Source organism: Ursus americanus, chromosome 14 (genome assembly GCF_024610735.1).
Source record: "Ursus americanus isolate L20-20 chromosome 14, mUrsAme1.1.p, whole genome shotgun sequence".
In the NCBI taxonomy this organism is placed as follows: Eukaryota; Metazoa; Chordata; class Mammalia; order Carnivora; family Ursidae; genus Ursus; species Ursus americanus.
Genome location: NC_142140.1, coordinates 48,550,597 through 48,570,909, shown reverse-complemented (window position 1 = coordinate 48,570,909; position 20,313 = coordinate 48,550,597). Strand labels below are relative to the sequence as shown.

General features: G+C 39.2%; 1 pseudogene; it reads right to left on the bottom strand.

Moving 5' to 3' along the window:
* Positions 1-2,380: 2,380 nt before the first annotated feature.
* LOC123796706 (olfactory receptor-like protein OLF4) lies at positions 2,381-3,349 on the bottom strand (annotated as a pseudogene).
* Positions 3,350-20,313: the final 16,964 nt, after the last annotated feature.

The window sequence follows — 20,313 nt, the reverse complement described above, 5'->3', positions numbered from 1 at the left end:
AGAAGGAAGGAAAGCAAGTGTCAATTATGGAAGTAGGAACAGTGGGATGAAATTCAAATAATTCCCATAAGTTCCTTTAAATTGTAAAGAGTTTGTTTTCTTGAAATAAATATGTACATGAATATACATACATTTACATTCACACAACACTTAGTCTTGAACATTCTTTGGACCCACCAAGGTACTTTGACACATTTCATCTTGTGTTAAAACATCCCTGGAAGTTAGGATTATGATTCCACCTTGCCTTCAGAAGATAACGAAGGCTGGAGGGATTACACACTAACAATTGCATAGTGAAGTAGTGAGAGCTTACTGTGCACCTTCTTGAGTTCTATGGAAATGGAATTATGCAGCACGTACCCAAGATTTTTCGATGGCTCTTTCAATTCCAAAAGTTGTACACTTTAAATATGTACGGTTTCTCACATGCAATAATGCTCCAGTTATATAATTAGAATGTAAACATTCTAGGGGTGCATGACTCAGGGTCAGATCTGGAGCACAGGTAGCTAGGTCACACCTATCGTGGTGGGAGTGCTCTCGGTCCAACTGTGGAAAAGCATTGGTTCATGTGTGGATGTTAAAATAGTGGAATTAAATTAAGACAATTCACATTTGATAAACTCACTTATTTTGTAACTAGAAGATTACGTACATATGTGAAAGGAGTAAAATGACATGAATTGGATCAAGACAGAAGAGCACTGCAGCCACACACCTCATGGATCAGCCTTAGAAACACATAGTAGAGAGTCACAACTGACTTCAGACTCATGGGAATCCCTGCAGAGATCAAAACAGCTGCCTACTCTACGATCCACTTTGATAATAAACACAGTATATTAGCCATTTTTAAAAAGATTTTATTTATTTACATGAATGAGAGAGAGAACAAACTAGAGAGAAAGCATGAGTGGCGGGTGTGGGGGAGGGAGAGTAGGAGAGGGAGAAGCAGAGTCCCTGTTGAGCAGGGAGCCTGTTGGGGGGCTTGATCGCAGGACAACTGGATCATAATGTGAGTCGAAGGCAGATGCTTAACCAGCTGAATCACCCAGGCACCCCCATCCTAAGCCATTTTATTTTAGGATGCTTTGTATGCAGCAATACTAAGTGATATAGTAATCGAATCAGGCAGAACACATGGCATTGTAATAATCTGATTCATTTTATTAGGCATTTGTTCTGACACTTGAAATTAGCTTTCAAGATGACTCTGTTCTTCAAGTTTATCTCAGGTAACTGTATATAAAAACGACTCCATTGAAACCCCTCTGACGTAACATGGAAAGGTTGGAAGGACATGCATGTGTGCACAGAACTTGAGACCATGGATCACAACCTGGACAGGAATCCAAGCTTTCTGGTGAGGTCTTCTGTGGTTATGAGGATCATATATAATGGGTGATACTGATAAGTTCATTTGCTGCCCCTTTAGAGGTTTTGGAGGTTCAATTAGAGAAATTGAAGGAATCATATTTAATGTAGTACAGGAAAATTTCAACCAGAATCCAGAAAGTAATTTAATAAAATGCCCAAACATGCCAAGTTTTTCATCTAATGAATACATTTTACAAATGAAGTTTGATATGCCATAATTCAATGAACAGATGAGTGCCTGAGAAGAAATATTTTGCATAGCAATCAATGTATTCTTTAATATTTTGCTTTATCACAATAAAGCCAAGGTTGATTCTAAGGCCATATATTGTTACTCTATTTTAACCATATTTGTCTTTCTGTGTAGATTCTACTTGGAGACATGCATTTTATCATATGTATATATAATTTTATTTTTTATTATTTTTTTTGCCAGTGACTATGATAGGCATGGTGGACACAAGCTGTGTAACAGGACAATATCATATATGTAGAAAATTCCCCATGATTAGCTCTGACCATCAGTACGTCAGTCTGCATCCTCTGCAGGAGCAGGGAAGGTAGCAATACACAAAGGAATGATGCTTACAAAATGAAGCACATGGTCTCAGATTGTTCTCTGTTATAAACTTGTATAAATAGCTGTGGTGGCCAAGAGTAGAGTTTTCATAAAAGTACCATTCATTCAAAAGAAAAAAATAGTATGACATATTGTATTCGAGAAGAAATTTTTGTTAATAGATTCATATAGTCCTTTGGGTAAGTGACAATGTCCAAATAGTTCTCACCTGAGATTAGGAATGACACTGAGAGAGTAGGAAAATGACAAAGGGAAAATCTCTTGGATGTCAGAGTTACCACAAAGCTTAATAAAGTGAGTTACAAAAATTATGCTGAAAGGAAAAAAAATAGAAATTCCTGGAAAAAAATAAAAGAGGTATGTCCACTTTCACAATGATCAAAGTATCTCAACTTTTGGATCAGGCTTTGGGCCCGGGAATTATGGGCACTTCTTCAGCCCCAGGATGATTGTCCCTTTCAGAGCTGCCATCCTATAAAATCTCCTCAGAGCCTCCTTTATGTCTCTGTTCCTCAGACTGTAGATGAAGGGGTTCAGCATGGGCGTGACCACCGTGTACATCACTGAGGCTACTGCACTTGCGTGGGAGCTCTGGGGAGCCGAGGAACTAATGTATACTCCTAGGCTCATACAATAAAATAAAGAGACAACCGAGAGATGAGATGTACATGTGGAAAATGCTTTATACTTGCCCTGAGCTGATGAGATCCCAAGGATGGAGGAAACTATCTTAGAGTAAGAGTAAAGGATCCCAATGAAGGGACCAACAGCCACCAACATAGCTGTAAAATACATCATCATAATATTGGGAAACGTGTCAGAACAGGAAAGTTTTATCATCTGAATGAGTTCACAGAAAAAGTGGGGGATTTCCACCTCTGTACAGAAGGACAGCCACAACACCATGGAATTGTGTAACAAGGAATGCAAGACATTCAAGATCCAGGACATCAGAACCATCAGTCCACAAAGCGAGGGGTTCATGATGACCTTGTAGTGCAGGGGGTGACAGATGGCTACAAAGCAGTCATAGGCCAACACAGCCAGGAGGAACATGTCTAATCCTGTAAACAGTATGAAAAAATACATCTGCGTGTTGCAGCCTGCAAAGGTTATGACTTTGCTCTGAGTCTGGATGTTCCACAGCATCTTGGGGACGGTGGTGGAGGTGAAACAGATGTCTACAAAGGACAGGTTGGCCAGGAAGAATTACATGGGGGTGTGGAGGTGGGAGTCTGAGCTGACGGCCAGAATGATGAGCAGGTTTCCAAACACAGTAATCAGGTACATGGAGAGGAAAAGCCCAAATAGGAGGGGCTGCATTTCTGGTTTCTCTGAAAATCCCAGAAGCTGGAACTCTGAAATTCCTGTATAGTTCCCTGGGTCCATGTGCTGGAGGTGACTAGCAGCACAGGGGAAAATAGCACAAATAGTTTTCACACAAATTGTCATTGCTCACATTGTCAAAATGCAAGAATTTCTATTTTCCACTCAAGAAACTAATTGCAATATTTTGTGAATGGGTTCAGTCTCTTCGAGTGGATCCCCAGTCCATCTCTGATTAGGAATTTTTATCACAACATCAGATGTCCCCCCAAAGGGTCAGGTACTTTATAGTGTCAGTAAGAAATTATTTCATGCATTTGAGGAATATGTAGAGCCTCAAACATGTTTTGGAAACTCTGGTCATAGAGTGCTGAACGGCAAATATCCCTACAATTCAATGATGGGGATAGGGTGTATATATATATAAAGATTAAATAATCATGAGATGGAGACAGATGATATGAACATAACAGAAGCAGCTTAAGAGAGAATGTGTCAGGTGTTATGTTGGGTGTTCAGTCAAGTTTGAATGAGAAGGTGACATTTGAAAGGAGACCTCATGGCAGAGTGGGTGGAAGAGAGGAGGCCTTCCCAGTAGAGGGAATGGCTGGTGCAAAGACCCTGAGGAAGTTCTCCTGTCAGAAAATCAAGTCTTAGAAGGAAACGTGTGTGTTGAGGGAAATGTACAAGAGTGACAAGAGGTGGTAGCAGTGAATTCTGTAGGATCTTGTGGCTTCATAGCTGCTTCAAATTCAAGACCCAGGCAGTTCCTTATCTACACTAGTTCTTGCACATTGTGATTTGGTTGAATCAGTGTCCTGTCCATTGAACATCCCTCCTTAGTGTCTTCTGTTGATTGAGTATGGCCTGTGCATTATAACGGTCATCTTGAAGTAGAGGACTCTGTGTATCCCTGATCTAAGGACTGCTCTCACTCATCAAGATGCCCACACACATGCGCCCCGCCCCACACATAGTGTCACATCCACACAACAGTGCACGCCAAGTCCTCCTGGTGTATGTTAACTCTATGTCCTCACCTCTCCCCCACACCCTCTAACACAGTGTTTAGGATATGAATGCAAGCACATCCTATTACCTTTCCCATAAAGAATGTAGAAATAAGACCCAGAAATTCCTATTCATAGATTCCAAGGGACAAATCATCTCGGAGCTCCATTTTGGAATGACCACTTTCTGACCTGTGTGTAAAGAAACATAAAAATTTGTGTTCAACATTTGGGGTCTTTTCTGGTTCCATACACATTTTAGATTATTCGTTCCAGCTCTGTGTAGAGTGCTGGTGGTATTTTGATAAGGACTAATTTAAATATGTAGATTGCTTTGGGAAGCATAGACATTTTGTTCTTTTTATTTTTATTTTTTTAATAATAATATTTTTATTATATTATGCTAGTCACGATACAGTCACCATACATACATTTAATAATATTTGTTCTTCCAATCCATGAGCATGGAACATTTTTTCATCTCTTTGCGCCTTCCTCAGTTTCTTTCATAAGTGTTCTACACATTTCAGAGTACAGATCTTTTACCTCTTTGGTTAAGTTTCTTCCTAGAGACCTTATGTGTTTTGGCACAATTGTAATCAGCTAAGAGACACATTAAACCTGGTTACATCATTCATCATCAGGCAAAAACAAATCAAAACCACAACGAGATACCACCTCACAGCAGTCGGAATGGCTAAAATTATCAACTCAGGAAACATCAGATGTTGGCCCAGAAGCAGAGAAAAGGGAACCCTCTCACACTGTTGGTGGGAATGTAAACTTGCAGACACTCTGGAAAACAGTATGGAGGTTAAAAAAAAATGAAAAAAAGAGCTACTGTACCACGCAGAGATTGCACTGGTTGGTATTTATCCAAAGGATACAACACAGTGATTCGAAGGGGCACATGCACCTCAATGTTTATAGCAGCAATGTCTACTATTGGCAACATATGGAAAGAGCCCAGATGTCCCTCCACAGATGAGGGGATAAAGAAGATGTGGTATATATACACAGTGCAATATTACTCGGCCATAGACGAATCAAGTCTTGCCATTTGCAAAGATCTGGAGGAAGCTAATATGTATCATGCTAAACAAAATAAGTTAGAGATAGACAAATACTGTATGATTTCATTCATAAATGGAATTTAAGAGACAAAGTTATTAACATAGGGGAAGGGAAGGAAAAATAAATAAGATAAAAATAGAGAGGTAGGGAATCCATAAGAGTCATGATTATAGACATAAAGTGAGGTTTGCTGGAGGGGAGTGGGTGGGGGAATGGGGTAATTTGGTGATGGTCATTAAGGAGGGCATTGGATGGAATGAGCCCTGGGTGTCATATGCAACTGATGAATCACTAAATTCTACCTCTGTAACCTACAATACACCATATGTTAATTAAATTGAATTTAAATAAAGAAATAAAAAAAATAACAGCAGCAAAAAATTGCATTCAATAAGCAGAGACATAGTGAGAGACAGACATAAGGAAAGTGAAATGGGATGGATATAAAGAATAAAGTGATCTAACAAGCTCAGCTCTTCTGATAGACTGTGAGGAAGGAAAGCTTCCTTGGTGCTACTGGCATCTAGCCTTGGATACACACTATTTATACCCAGCAAAAATAATAAGAGCAAAATCACATTTGATCACAACACAAAGTGGTGACATCTTTATGGTGTGAATCACATTACAGATTGAACATCACAAGAGGAAAAAAAAAATCAACATTTCACAAAATCCAGGCATTTTTTTACCAGATAGCAGACAGCAGAAGACTTTTTTCCCCCCTGCCTATTCCATAGTTATTTGACCCATTGGTTTTTGTTGGGTCAATAGCGGATGAGGTGAGCCCCTTCATCACTTTTCTTATGAGACATCATTTTGTTTTTATTTGCCATTCTTAGCCTCTGGGTTTTAGTCACTATCTTGACAAATCCGATGAGCACAACCGCTCAAGGTGCTGTTGCTTGTCCAACACCAAAGTGTTCCCGAGCCTCTGTGAAATCCTACACACCCAGTGGCAATTTATGTACAACCGTATTTAGCAACATTGAAGGGACTTCTGAGAACTAACTGAAACAGAATTTACAGGAGCAGTAATTCCACAAAATCAACATGGATAAATAGTAAAATTCCCCACAACCCTGAAATAAAAGCGTATTACATATAAAGTTCTTAGACATTTTGGAACATAGAATATGTTCTTTCAGCATACGTTGAATGAATCAGGAATTTTGTCTCATTAGATATGGACATTTAACCCATGGCAAAGCTCGTTTAGATTTAGATGGAAAAGATTGGAATGTTGAACGGCAGTTGGCACAAACTGCTTTCTACAAAGAAGGAATCTCGGTAGATCCATATCCCAGACATCTCACAATGGTCAGGAGGAGTAACCCTCAGTGGAACAGTAACCGTTCCATTTTAGATGCACGTCGAGGAAATACATATAAATTTCACAGGTGGGCAAAACATCATAATTAAGGCAAAAGTCTCAGAAGTAAGAAGAGAAATATATTTGAGTACATAAAATTTAAAACTATTTTATGGCCAATGATATCTAATTAAAAGTCAATAGAGAAACTGTGATTTACAGCAATTATTTGGAATACTGATAATTATAAATAGGGATGTAATATGTGGACATATAATAATAATAGATAAATGAACATGGTGATCAAGCACATGAATCTTTGCTGGGGCTCCCTAATAGCTTAAAAAATCAACAGAAATCTCTTTCACACCCAGAACCCTGAGAAAACACTCAAAGAGCTGTCACACTGGTTGGAGCTGGTATTTTTAATCAAGTAGCAAATTTGTATTATCTAACTTTGCTGTCACAATTGTGAAGTGTTACGTCTTGGAGAAGCTCTGAAGACATTACAAATATTAAAAATCAGATGTTCTTTGGGGTGGCTGACTGGGTCATTTAGTAGAGCGTGGGACTCTTGAGCTTGGGGTTGTAAGTTCAAGCCCCATGTTGGGTGTAGAGATTACTTAAAAAATTAAATATTTTTAAGAAATGCAGATATGCTCTAACCCAGGGTTTCTCAGTCTGTGCACTACATGCATTTGGGGCTAGTTTCTTCTCTGTGGTGGGCTGTATCCTGTGCACTGTAGGCTGTTTAAAGTGTCCTTGGCCACCAAACACCCCTTCCCAGTGTTGCAGCCCAAAATGACTTTGAATATTGTTCAATGCGCCCTGGGCACAAAATCACCTTTGGTTGAGATGGTTTTCACTACTTAAAAAGTATTTTGTGGCATATATATTCAATAATATTTCTCATTAAATAATAATTTAATTGGAAAAAAGACAAAAGATCATCCAAAGTGTAAGTGGCACAGCCACACCATGAAATGTCATGCAGGCATTGAAATAATGACTCAGGATTACACTGGTGACTAGAGGGTTGTGTATAAGCTAACCCTGAGTCAGAAGGATGAGGGACAAAAGCTAGAAAAAAAAAAAAAGACTGTGCCAGAACTTAAGGGTACTTAAAATATACGTAGGTGTCTTTTCATATATTCGAACTGAAAGGGTGTGAATGTGTATGTGTGCACAGCACAGATTAGTGTTAGAAGAAATGAAAACTTTTGAAAGAAAGAACAACAGTAAAAATGCTCTTACGTTAAGCAGAGTGGACCGGTGATGGGTAGTAAGGAGGGCACGTATTGCATGGTGCACTGGGTGTTATACACAACTAATGAATCATCGAGCCTTACATCGGAAACCGGGGATGTACTGTATGGTGACTAACGTAATATAATAAAAATCATTAAAAAAAAAGAACTGTCTGAAATGAAATTGAAGGAAGACCCAAATTCAACTTCTGAGTACAAAGACTTAAAAGAGTAATATTGTAATGAAATTGCCATGGGTCCAAATCTAAATAGATTACCAAGGACTCGAGAATAAAAGAATTTGAAAAAATCTTTTTTAATGTGGAGAGAAGCAGTATCTAAAGTTGTAGTTTCATCTCACATGAAGAGAAGGGGACAATATGCTTATGGAAAGTAAAGGTGATTCTTGGTCAAACAGAAAGAAGAATGCCTTTTAAGTGATGGCATTTTGTTTTAGAAATCGATTCATTAATAAATGGCCAAAAGGAACAGTAGTGCATACAGAGATGTGAACGATACTTGGGATGTATGTATAAAGGGTGATTTGTGAGTCATAAGTGTGCAGCAGGACATTCACTTTCAGTGTTTGGAAAAAAGGTTTCAACAAGTGAAGAATATTAAGGTGACAGATCAATTTGACCAGGAAAACAAACAAACAAACAAACAAACAAACAAACAAACAAACATTTAGAAAGTCAATGGAGGGAATATATTACGAGTAGTGTGAAGATTTTACCACACAAAATTAATACACTCTCACACATTCTGCACAAATACATCTACACATACATAAAAAAGCAAAATGGCAAGTAGGTAAACTGGTGAAATAAACAGCAATAATTTGCTTGAAAGAATGCAATAAAAAACAGGAATAAAACCCCTCTGACCTCACTATGCAAACACTAAGAGTCTCACAGACATTTTCAATGGAGAAAGTGGGTGGCGAGCTCTGCCAGCCCATGTTCGGGTTCACAGGTAATGAGGTAATTGTAAAGGAAGCTCATTAGCATATCCTTTTTCACATAATCCATGTAAAAAAATTCATTTGAATAGTGAAGAGAGAAGGGGTATGTGATATGTATATGATATTCATGGACGGCTCTTGCATAGATGCACCTGCAAGAATTCTTTGTCTGGATTTTCTCCTTAGTACAGAAGTGTAGTCTAACATGTCCCATCTGAAATGTGAAAAGCTGTGTTCTCACTTCATTTTATATCCTAGCAGCTAATACTTGACTTTCCTACTCTGGCTGATTGTAAAGATCCTTGGTCTCATGTTCTACTTTTACAATCTCACCCTTCATGAGATTGGGTTTCCCTTCTTATGGTTTACTAGCTAATACTGAACCTTACATTTCGGAGTTCCATGTGCACTTCTATTTTTAGCATCATAAATATATAAATGAATCGACCAATAAATTCCTTAATCAAGCCAGGAAACAACCACAGCAAACTCTCAGCTCTGGGCTAGGCTGGATTGGCCCTCAAGTGACCTCAGGTAAATGCAGTTAACCTTCATTCTCAGACCCACTGCAGTCCCTACTGGGCAGTAAAACTCATCTAGATGGGGTCTCTGGGAGGAAGGTTTAACACAGAAATCAAAGTACCTGTCTGGTTGGTAGATGATGGAGGACGAAGCTCTGTCCCCAGACAAGAGAGTGGGAATGGGTCAGACTCCAGTGCCCCATCCAGACTCAGGACTGCACAAGAAACGACCAGGTCTTGTCCAGTCCAGGGTTGCCTGTGCTGCGGGACTGCAACAGAGGAGTATTTATAGCTGGTTCAGTCTGCTCATTAGCATAATTTCCCTCTGTTCCTCCCACCTGTAGGCACATGATTTCCCTGCGGGACACTAGTGTGGACAGAAAGGACATTTATTCTGTTGAATTTCTGTTCCTAGGAGACTGGTGAGAAGCCAGGTGTAGTCAGGGGTTTTTTTTGTTTTTGCATATTCTTGGTTTTGTCTTGTGCTTTTACTCTATTTCTATGACTTCTTCTGCCTTTCAGAGATTTAAATTACCAGCACCTTACCCCACTCTTGAGTGACTATTGTCTCCTGTTTAAGACTGAGGAATAGATCATGACTAAGTCCCTCAGGTTCTTCAAAGCAGTGACTTACTTGTGGTGGAGACAGGACCCCTGTAATCTCTAGAATTACTTTTCTCCTTTTCAACAAGGAATATAAGTTTGTCTTTTAATATAAACCCCTGGGTTGCCTCTTTGCTTTGATGACTGTTTCCTTTGCTGTGCAGAAACTTTTTATCTTGGTGAAGTCCCAAATGTTCATTTTTTCCTTTTGTTTCCCTCGCCTTTGGAGACGTGTCAAGAAGTTGGTATGACTGATGTCGATGAGGTTACAGCCTATGTTCTCCTCTGTTTTTGATGGATTCCTGTCTCACATCAAGGTCTTTCATCCATTTGGAGTTTATCTTTGTGTGTGGTGTGAGAAAATAGTCAGTTTCATTCTTTTGCATATAACTGTCCAATTTTCCCAGCACCATTTATTGAAGAGACTGTCTTTTTTCCACTGGATGTTTTTTCTTGCTGTGTCAAAGATTAGTTGACCATAAGTCGAGGGTCCATTTCTGGAGTCTCTATTCTGTTCCATTGGTCTATGTGTCTGTTTTTGTGCCAGTACCATGCTGTCTTGGTGATCACGGCTTTGTAGCATAGCTTGAAATCAGGCAAAGTGATGACTCCAGCTTTTTTTTTTTTTTTCAACATTTCCTTGGCGATTCAGTGTCTTTTCTGGGTCCACGCAAATTTTAAGATTGTTTGTTCCACTTCTTTGAAAAATGTCATTGGTATTTTGAACAGAATGGGAGAAGATATTTGCAAATGAAACTACAGATAAAAAGCTGGTATCCAAGACCTGTAAAGAACTTCTCAAACTCAATACACAAGAAACAAATAATCAAATAAACCACATTGAGATACCACCTTACACCAGTTAGAACAGCAAAAATTTACAAGGCAAGAAACAACAAATGTTGGAGAGGATGTGGAGAAATGGGAACCGTCTTACACTGTTAGTGGGAATGCAAGTTGTTACAGCTACTACGGAAAACAGTGTGGAGATCCTTCAAAAAGTTAAAAATAGAGCTATCCTATGACCTAACAATTGCACTGCTGGGTATTTACCATAAAGATATAGACATAGTGAAGAGAAGGGCCATATGCTCCCCAATGTTCATAGCAGCATTGTCCACAATAGCTAAACTGTGGAAGGAGCCGAGATGCCCTTCAACAGAGGAATGGAAAAAGAAGATGTGGTCCATATATACAATGAAATATTACTCAGCCATCAGAAAAAAAAAATGATTACCCAACATTTGCAGCAACATGGATGGGTCTGGAGGAGATTATGCTAAGTGAAATAAGTCAAGCAGAGAAAGACAATTATCATATGGTTTCACTCATTTGTGGAACATAAGGAATAGCAGGGAGATCAGTAGGAGAAGGAAAGAAAGAATGAAGGGGGAGTAAACAGAAGGGAGAATGAACCATGAAAGACTATGGACTCTGGGAAACAAACTTAGGGGTTCATGGAGGGAGGGATTGGGCAAGGCTAGGGATGGCTATTAGGGAGGGCACATATTGCATGGAGCACTGGGTGTTATATGCAAACAATGAATCATGGAACACTACATCAAAAACTATGATGTACTGTATGGTGACTAACATAACATAATAAAAATTTAAAAAAAGAAACACACACACAAACAAAAATATAATCCCCTGGGCTCTACACTCTTTGGCTTCATGACAATTTTGCCAAAACAATTAGGAATTTCACAATTCTATCACAAGTTAAGAGGTATGAAAATGTAATTATAAAACTATTGTTAATTGTAAGATATATGTTGAGGTATTTTAGGCAGTATAATCTGAGTTTAGCACCTAATAGGAATTGCCTGATTTAATTTTCATACAAGTCCATTCTGTGAGGAAACACTAATGTGAACTTCTTTCCCCATGGAGAAATGGGGCTTGAAGAATTTAGTGAGCTTCTCAAAGTTATCATTGTAGAAAGAGATGGGTGCTGATTGCATTCCGTCAGATTGCTCCCAGTTTTCAACCTCTGTGCCAGTGGTCCCAACCAGAGGTGGTTCTTTTCCCCTGGGCAAATCTGACAATGTCCGAGGGACACTGCTAAACACTTCCAATGAGCAGGACAGCTCCCAACACAAATAATGACCCTGCCTCAAAGGTCAAATTAAGAGTGTGAGAAAACAATCTAGATCAGCACTTTTCCAACTTCACATTACATAGGAATCACCTAGGATTCTAGGTTAAATGCACATTCTGCTTTAGCAGGTGCTGGTGGGCCCAGGAGTTCAGCATCTCTAAGAAGCTCCTGAGTGATGTTGGTGCTGCACGTCCTGGTCTGTGGACCACTCTTTGAGTCGCAAGGCTATCGTCCAGTGAAAAGGTAAAGAGTAAAGGTTGTAAGTCTTCTTCACAAAAAACATCATATCTGCATAAAATTTTGGATAACAAGTGTTTCCAGTCATTCTAGGGGCTGTGATAAATTCTGTGTTTATTTCTTTTATATATGGACCCTTGATGGGAACCACATAAAATACTTTTAGAAAAGACTTTCTTGTAGGCAGAATAAGAACCTCTTTAACTGGTCCAAGTTGTAGTTCATGGAAACTTGGGATATGTTATTTTGTATATTATGAGGGAGATTCAGGTTGCAAATGAAATAAGGCTGCTAATCAGCTGACCTTAAACCAAGACAGGCCAAGATCATGCACGTGGAACTAACATAATCACCCTTGTTCTCTGAATGTGGCTTAGGAGGGCAGAATAGTTGGATCAGGGAGAGATGTGAAGATGCCACATTGCTGTCTTTGAAGATGGAGAAAGGCAGTGAGCCAAAGAATGCTTGTCATTAGAAACTACAATAAGAAAGAAAAGAGTCTTTCCTGGAGCATCCAGAAGGATCCTGGCCCCACAGACATCTTGATTTTAGCCCCCTGAGTCTTACTTCAGTCTTCTGACCTCGAAAACAGTAAGAGCATAAATCTGTTTCTTTGATGCCTCTAGTGTAGTAATTCGTTACAGCAGAAATAGGAATGAATTATAGACATTTATCCAATAAAATTATTTTGGGGAAAGTGAATTTTAATCTCTCAATTAACTGATTTCTCTTTTCATGGGTTAAGGCATTTGTGTTGAAATATAATAGTAAGTGTAAAAATAATATTAAAGTCTCTCTAGAGCTTCTGATCCATTGTTGAAATGGAATGCAAAAAGTGAATCATTTTCTAAAATGAATCTTTTCTTTCTTTCTTTCTTTCTTTCTTTCTTTCTTTCTTTCTTTTTCTTTCTTTCTTTCTTTTCATTTTTTTTTGTTATAGGGATTTCATTGACTGTAGATTGCTTTGGGTAGCATAGATATTTTAACACTATTTGTTCTTCCAATCCATGACACAATCTAACCTCACATGTAAAAGAGTAGGTAAAGAACAGGGGCGCCTGGGTGGCACAGCGGTTGGGCGTCTGCCTTCGGCTCAGGGCATGATCCTGGCGTTCTGGGATCGAGCCCCACATCAGGCTCCTCCGCTATGAGCCTGCTTCTTCTTCTCCCACTCCCCCTGCTTGTGTTCCCTCTCTCGCTGGCTGTCTCTGTCAAATAAATAAATAAAATCTTTAAAAAAAAAAAGTAGGTAAAGAACAGCAGAAAAGATTGAATCCACCAGGAGAAGAGAAATAAAAAAGAGTAGAGCAGAAATCAATGATATAGAAATTTAAAAATAAAACAGTAGAACAGATCAATGAAACAAGGAGGTGTTTATTTATTTGTATGTATGTATTTATTTTTTATTATGTTCAATTGCCACTGTATATTATATCATTAGTTTTTGATGTAGTGTTCAATGATTCATTAGTTGTACATCCAGTGCTCATCACAACCCCTGTCCTCCTTAATGCCCATCACTTTGCTACCCCATCCCAAGACTCCCACATCTCCGAAACCCTCAGTTTGTTTCCCACAGTCCATAGTCACTCCTGCTTCACTTCCCGTTTTGATTCCCCCCCTTCAGTTTTCCATCCCTTCCCCTGTGGTCTTCCTCTCTATTCCTTATGTTTCACATATGACTGAAAACAAATGATAATTGTTTTTCTCTGATTGACTTATTTCACTTAGCATAATACCCTCCATTTCCATCCATGTCGATGCAAATGGTGGGTATTCATTCTTTCTGATATCTGAGTAATATTCCATGGTATATATGAGCCACATCTTCTTTTTCCATTCATCTGTTGAAGGACTTCTTGGCTCCTTCCACAATTTAGCTATTGTGGACATTCCTGCTATGAACACTTGGGTGCATGTGCCCCTTCTTTTCACTACATCTGTATCTTTGGGGTAAATACCTAGCAGTGCAATTTCTGGGTTATAGGGTAGCTCTACTTTTACCATCCTGAGGAACCTCCATACTGTTTTCTAGAGTGGCTGTACCAGTTGCATTCTGTACAACAGAGTCAGAGTGTTCCTCATTCTCCACATCCTTGCCAACACTTGTTGTTTCCTGTCTTGTTAATTTTTGCCATTCTAACTGGTGTAAGGTAGTATTGCATTGTGGTTTTGATTTGTATTTCCCTAATGGCTTGTGATGTTGTACATTTTTTTCATATGCCTGCTAGCCATTTGTATATCTTCTGTGGAGAAGTGTCTGTTCATGTCTTTTGCCCATTTATTGACTGGATTCTTTGGGTTTTTTTGGGTGTTGAGTTTTATAAGCTCATTATAGATGTTGGATATCAGCCCTTTATCTGAAATGTCATTTGCAAATATCTGCTCCCATCCTGTGGATTGTCAGTTAGTTTAGTTGAACATTTCCTTTGCCATACTAAAGATTTTTATCTTGATGAAGTCTCAATAGTTCATTTTTGCATTTGCTCCCCTTGCCTTCAGAGATGGTTTTTGAAAGAAGTTGCTGTGGCCATTGTCAAAGAGGTTACTGCCTATGTTCTCTAGGATTCTGATGGATTCCTGTCTCACAATGAGGTCTTTCATCCATTTAGCATTTATCTTTGTGTATGGTGTAAGAGAATGGTCGAGTCTCATTCTTCTGCATGTGGTTGTCCAGTTTCCCCAGCACCATTTATTGAAGAGACTGTATTTTTTCAATCGATGCAGATGCAGCATTTGACAAAATACATCATCCTTTCCTGATTAAAACACTTCAAAGTGTAGGCATAGAGGGAACCTACCTCAATATCATAAAAATCATATATGAAAAGCCCACAGCGAATATTATTCTCAATGGGGAAAAACTGAGAGCTTTTCCCATAACATCAGAAACATGACAGGGATGCCCACTCTCACCATTATTGTTCAACTTAGTACTAGAAATCCTAGCCTCAGTAATCAGACAACAAAAGGAAGTAAAAGGCACTCAGACTGTCAAAGAAGAAGTCAAACTCTCTCTCTCCGCAGATGCCATGATACTTTATGTGGAAAACCCAAAAGACTCAACTCCCACGTTATTAGATCTCATACAGCAATTCAGTAACGTGGTAGGATACAAAATCAGTGCACAGAAATAAGTTGCTCTTCTTTACACTAACAATGTGACTGAAGAAAGAGAAATTAAGGAATCAATCTCATTTATAATAGCACCAAAAACTGTAAGATACCTAGGAATAAACCTAACCAAAGAGGTAAAGGACCTATACTCCGGAAACCACAGTACACTTATGAATGAAATGGAGGAAGACACAAAGGGATGAAAACACATTCCATGCTCATGGATTGCAAAAATTAACATTGTTAAAATGTCTATGATGCCTGGAGCTATTTACACTTGCAATACAATCCCTATCAAAATACCATGGAAATTTTTCACAGAGCTGGAAGAAACAATCCTAAAATTTGTATGGAACCAGAAAAGATCCCAAATTGCCAGGGGAATGTTGAAAAAGAAAACCAAAGTGTGGGGCATCACAATGCCTGAGTTTAAGCCATATTACAAAGCTATGATCATCAAGACAGCAAGGTACTGGCACAGAAACAGACACATAGATCAATGGGACAGAATAAAGGCCCCAGATATGGATCCTCAGCTCTAAGGTCAACTAATCTTTGACAAAGCAGGAAAAAACATCCAATGGTATGGTGGTTCTGAACTGCGGATATTTGGCCATGTCTAAAGGGCTTCTGCCAAACACCTGTAACCCATAGCGCAGCACCTAGCAAATGGAATTATCCAGTTCTAGTGCCAACAGGGCGAACGTAAGAAACAGGATTCTAGATCAGGTCTTCTCTACCTTCAAGGTGCATACAAATCACCAAAGTTTGCAGTTAAAATGTGATATCTGGCTCATCAGGTCTCCAGTGGGCCCAGAGACTATGCATTCTTTACAAGATTTTATTTATTTATTTATTTATTTATTTATTTATTTATTTATTTATTTATATCTATCGATGTATCATCTATATATCTATCTATTGAGAAGTGGGGAAGGGGCAGAGGAAGAGGGAAAGAGAGAATGTCAAGCAGACTCTGAGCTGAGCATGGAGCCTGACATGAGGCTCAATCTCATGATTCTAAGATCAGGACCTGAGCCAAATCCACAAGTGGACACTTATCTGAGTGAGCACCACACCCCCAGGCACCACTAGAGAATCTGCATTTCTAGTCAGCTCCCAGGAGGTGTTGATTCTGCAGGTCCTGGTCTTGGAGAACAGTTTGAGAGCAACGCTGTGGTCCTGTGTTAGAGTCACATGTAAGTAGTTTTAGGTCTTCTCCACCAGGAATCCTCCTTGCACATATTATTGAAAGAATTGTTTTTCACTCACTCTTTGGGTGGGGAAAAAAATCTGTGCTCAATTTTTTAAGTAGAAGGGCTCTCAGGGGATATCAAATAATACATACTGAGGAGATTTTATGGTAGGCACAGGAAGGGCCTCCAAAAGACGTCATCCTGGAGAACGTTTGAAAATGTTAGCTTACTCAGTAGGGTAATTAAGATAGCAGATGGACTAAAGCTACTAGTCATTATCCTACAGTAAGAAGATAAGCGTGGATTATCCTAGTTGGGCTAGTACTAAGAAGAGTGAGGAAGAAGAATGGAGTCAGAGAGACATTTGAAACAACTATTGTGCTGGTTTCACAGGTGGAGGAAAGGCCATGAGCCAAGGAATGTGGTGGCAAGAAAGGGGACACTGGAGCAGGAAAGGGGATGTTCTCCTCAGAGCATTCAGAAGGTTCAAGGTTCACAGACATCATTATTTTCCAAAACCCCTTTCATGCTTCTGATCCCAGAACTTTCAGAGAATTATTTGTTTTGAGACACTGGTGTGGATATTTGTTACAACAGTGGAAGGAATCTATCCCATATTTAGGCAATAAGATATTGTTCATAGGAATTGAGTTTGAGCCTCTCAAATCGTTCCCTTGGTCCAAGGCATTTTGTGTTGACATCACACATTAAAATGAGAAACTGGAGTTAATTTGGAGAAATTTGGCCGCATTCGATGGTACAGAGAATTTCCCACTATATAGGTGTGACTATGGTTCTGATTTTGAGGACTTTGAGGCATTCAGATAAAAGTAATTCATGGTTTAAATTAAGTCAACCTTAAAATTTTTTTGAAGATTTATTTATTAATTTATTTATTTGAGAGAGATTGAGAGGGGTAGATAGAAGGTGAGAGAGAGAGATAGAGGGAGAGAGAGGAGCACACAAGCAGACTCCTCACTGAGCGTGTAGACTGATGTGGGGCTAGATCCCAAGACCCTGACATCTTGACCTGAGCACAAACCTAAAGTCTGGTGCTTGACTGACTGCACCATTTAGATGCCTTACCCTAAAATTTCTTTGACATTAAGTCGCTCACTCTACTTTTACTTTTTATTTTATTTTTCTGTTGAACTTCTTTTTTTTTAATAATAATTTTATTATGTCATGTTAGTCACCATACAGTACATCCTTAGTTCTTGACGTAATGTTCCATGATTCATTAGTTGCGTATAACACCCAGTGCACCATGCAATATGTGCCCTCCTTAATACCCATCACCGGCCTATCCCAGTCCCCCACCCCCTCCCCTCTGAAGCCCTCAGTTTGTGTCCCAGAGTCCATAGCCTCTCGTGGTTCATTCCCCCTTCTCTTTAACCCCACTTTAATCCTTCCCTTCCTTCTCCTACTGATCTCACTTTACTTTTAATCTTTATGTCAAAATGTATACATTCTTTCTATTTCACATTCATGCAAATATTTCTTTTCATTGCAATATTATGCAGGTTTTAAGTTTTCTTTCAACATAATGGAAGGGAGTATGAACAAGTGTGTATGAGTGCACACATATGTGTATGAACATGTTTATTTGAATGAAAGATGTGCACAAGCACACACACTCACATACATACACATGCTCCTCATTCTCAAATATTGTCATTGGACTCAACAAAGTGTATCCAACATTTTTTTCCCTCACAACAATCATTTCAAGTTCTGCATTCCCTTCAGAAATAAGGAAATGGACCGTGGGGGAAGGGAAGGAAAACTGAATGGGAAGAAATCAGAGAGTGAGACAAACCATGAAAGCCTCTGGACTTCGGGAAATAAATTGGGGGTTACAGAAGGGGGGGGTGGGAGATGAGATCGCTGGCTGATGGGAGTTAAGGAGGGCATGTGTCGTGATGAGCACTGCGTATAATACACAACTAATGTATCGTTGAGCACTTCATCAAAAACTAATTAGGTACTACTCTATGTTGGCTAACTGAACAGACACACACACACACAAAGAAATAAGGAAACGATGTTCAGGTGAATTACATTTTTAACAAGACCATAAAAATGCAGAAAAAACATCCTGAGCATCTTCTCAGGTTCTTACAAAAGGATGCATGCCTAATTCAAGCATGATTCGTTTAATGCAAAAAAAAAATTGTACACTTAACATATGTGCAGCTTACTGCATGTAATTATACTCCAATAAATTAGTTAGAATTTAAATTCTAATGGTGTGTGAGTTATGTCAAATCAAGGGCATATGTAGCTGAGTCACACCTAACAAGGGTGGGAGAAATGTCTTATACCTGGGAGGAAGGCAAAGTCTCACATATGTATATAGAAATAGCCAAATTCAATAAGGCAATTTACATTTGGTAAATTATTTTTTCATAAACTGTACAATTAACCTACATATATAAATGAAATAAATATCATGTATTAGATGAAGCAAGAAAGGAACTATATCTCCATACAACATAGTGGATGACTTTTAGAAACGCAATGTAGACACTGATAATTAGTGCAGAATAGGTCGGAACAACTCCCCATCATACAATTTCATTCCACTATAGAGGCGTTAAATGAAGACTCGCTTTCAGAATGGCTAGTTACACAGTCCTAGAGAAGAGATACAATTATAAAAGCAACCAGAACTGAGAAATCATAAAAATCTGCTTCTTCCCATTCTAAGCATTTTTACTGATAATTGGGGACCGAATTCATGATTACTGCACTACTGAAGTTTATCAGACAGAGCAAAAGCTTAATAAAGTATGTTACTTAAATGTATAGAGAAATCGAATTGAAACAAATGGAAGTTCCAGGAAATGAGTAGAAGGAGCCGATTCTACTTCCATAGCCTGATCAAAGAATGCCAGTTCCTGGCTCTGAGGCTCCGAGTCCTGCAATCATGGGCACTTCTTCAGCCCCAGGACCATTGGCCCTTACATAACTGGAACCCCAATGATTCCTTTCAGAGCCCCCTTCATGTCTCTGTTCCTCAGGCTGTAAATGAAGGGGTTCAGCATGGGGGTGACCACCGTGTACATCACCGAGGCCACTGCACTTGCGTGGGAGCTCTGGGTAGCAGCAGAGCTAAGGTACACTCCCAGGCTCATAAAATAAAATAAGGAGACAACTGAGAGGTGAGATGCACAGGTGGAAAATGCTTTATACTTGCCTTGAGCTGATGAGATCCCAAAGGATGGAGGAAACTATCTTAGCGTAAGAGTAAAGGACCCCAGCCAGGGGAGCACCCCCAGCAACATAGCTGCAAAATACATCACAATGTTATTAAGAAAGGTATCAGAGCAGGCAAGTTGGATCATCTGATTGAGTTCACAGAAAAAGTGGGGGAGTTCCACCTCTGGACAGAAGGACAGCTGCAACACCATTAAGGTTTATAAGAAGGAATGCAGGAGACTTATGATCCAGGACATCAGAACCAACAGTTCACAGAGCGAGAGGTTCATGATGACCGTGTGGTGCTGGGGATGACAGATGGCCACAAAACTGTCATAAGCCATCACATCCAGGAGAAAGTTGTCCAGTCCTGAAAATATTATGAAAATGTACATCTGGGTGATGCAGTCTGCTAAGGTTATGACTTGTCCCTGAGTCTGGATG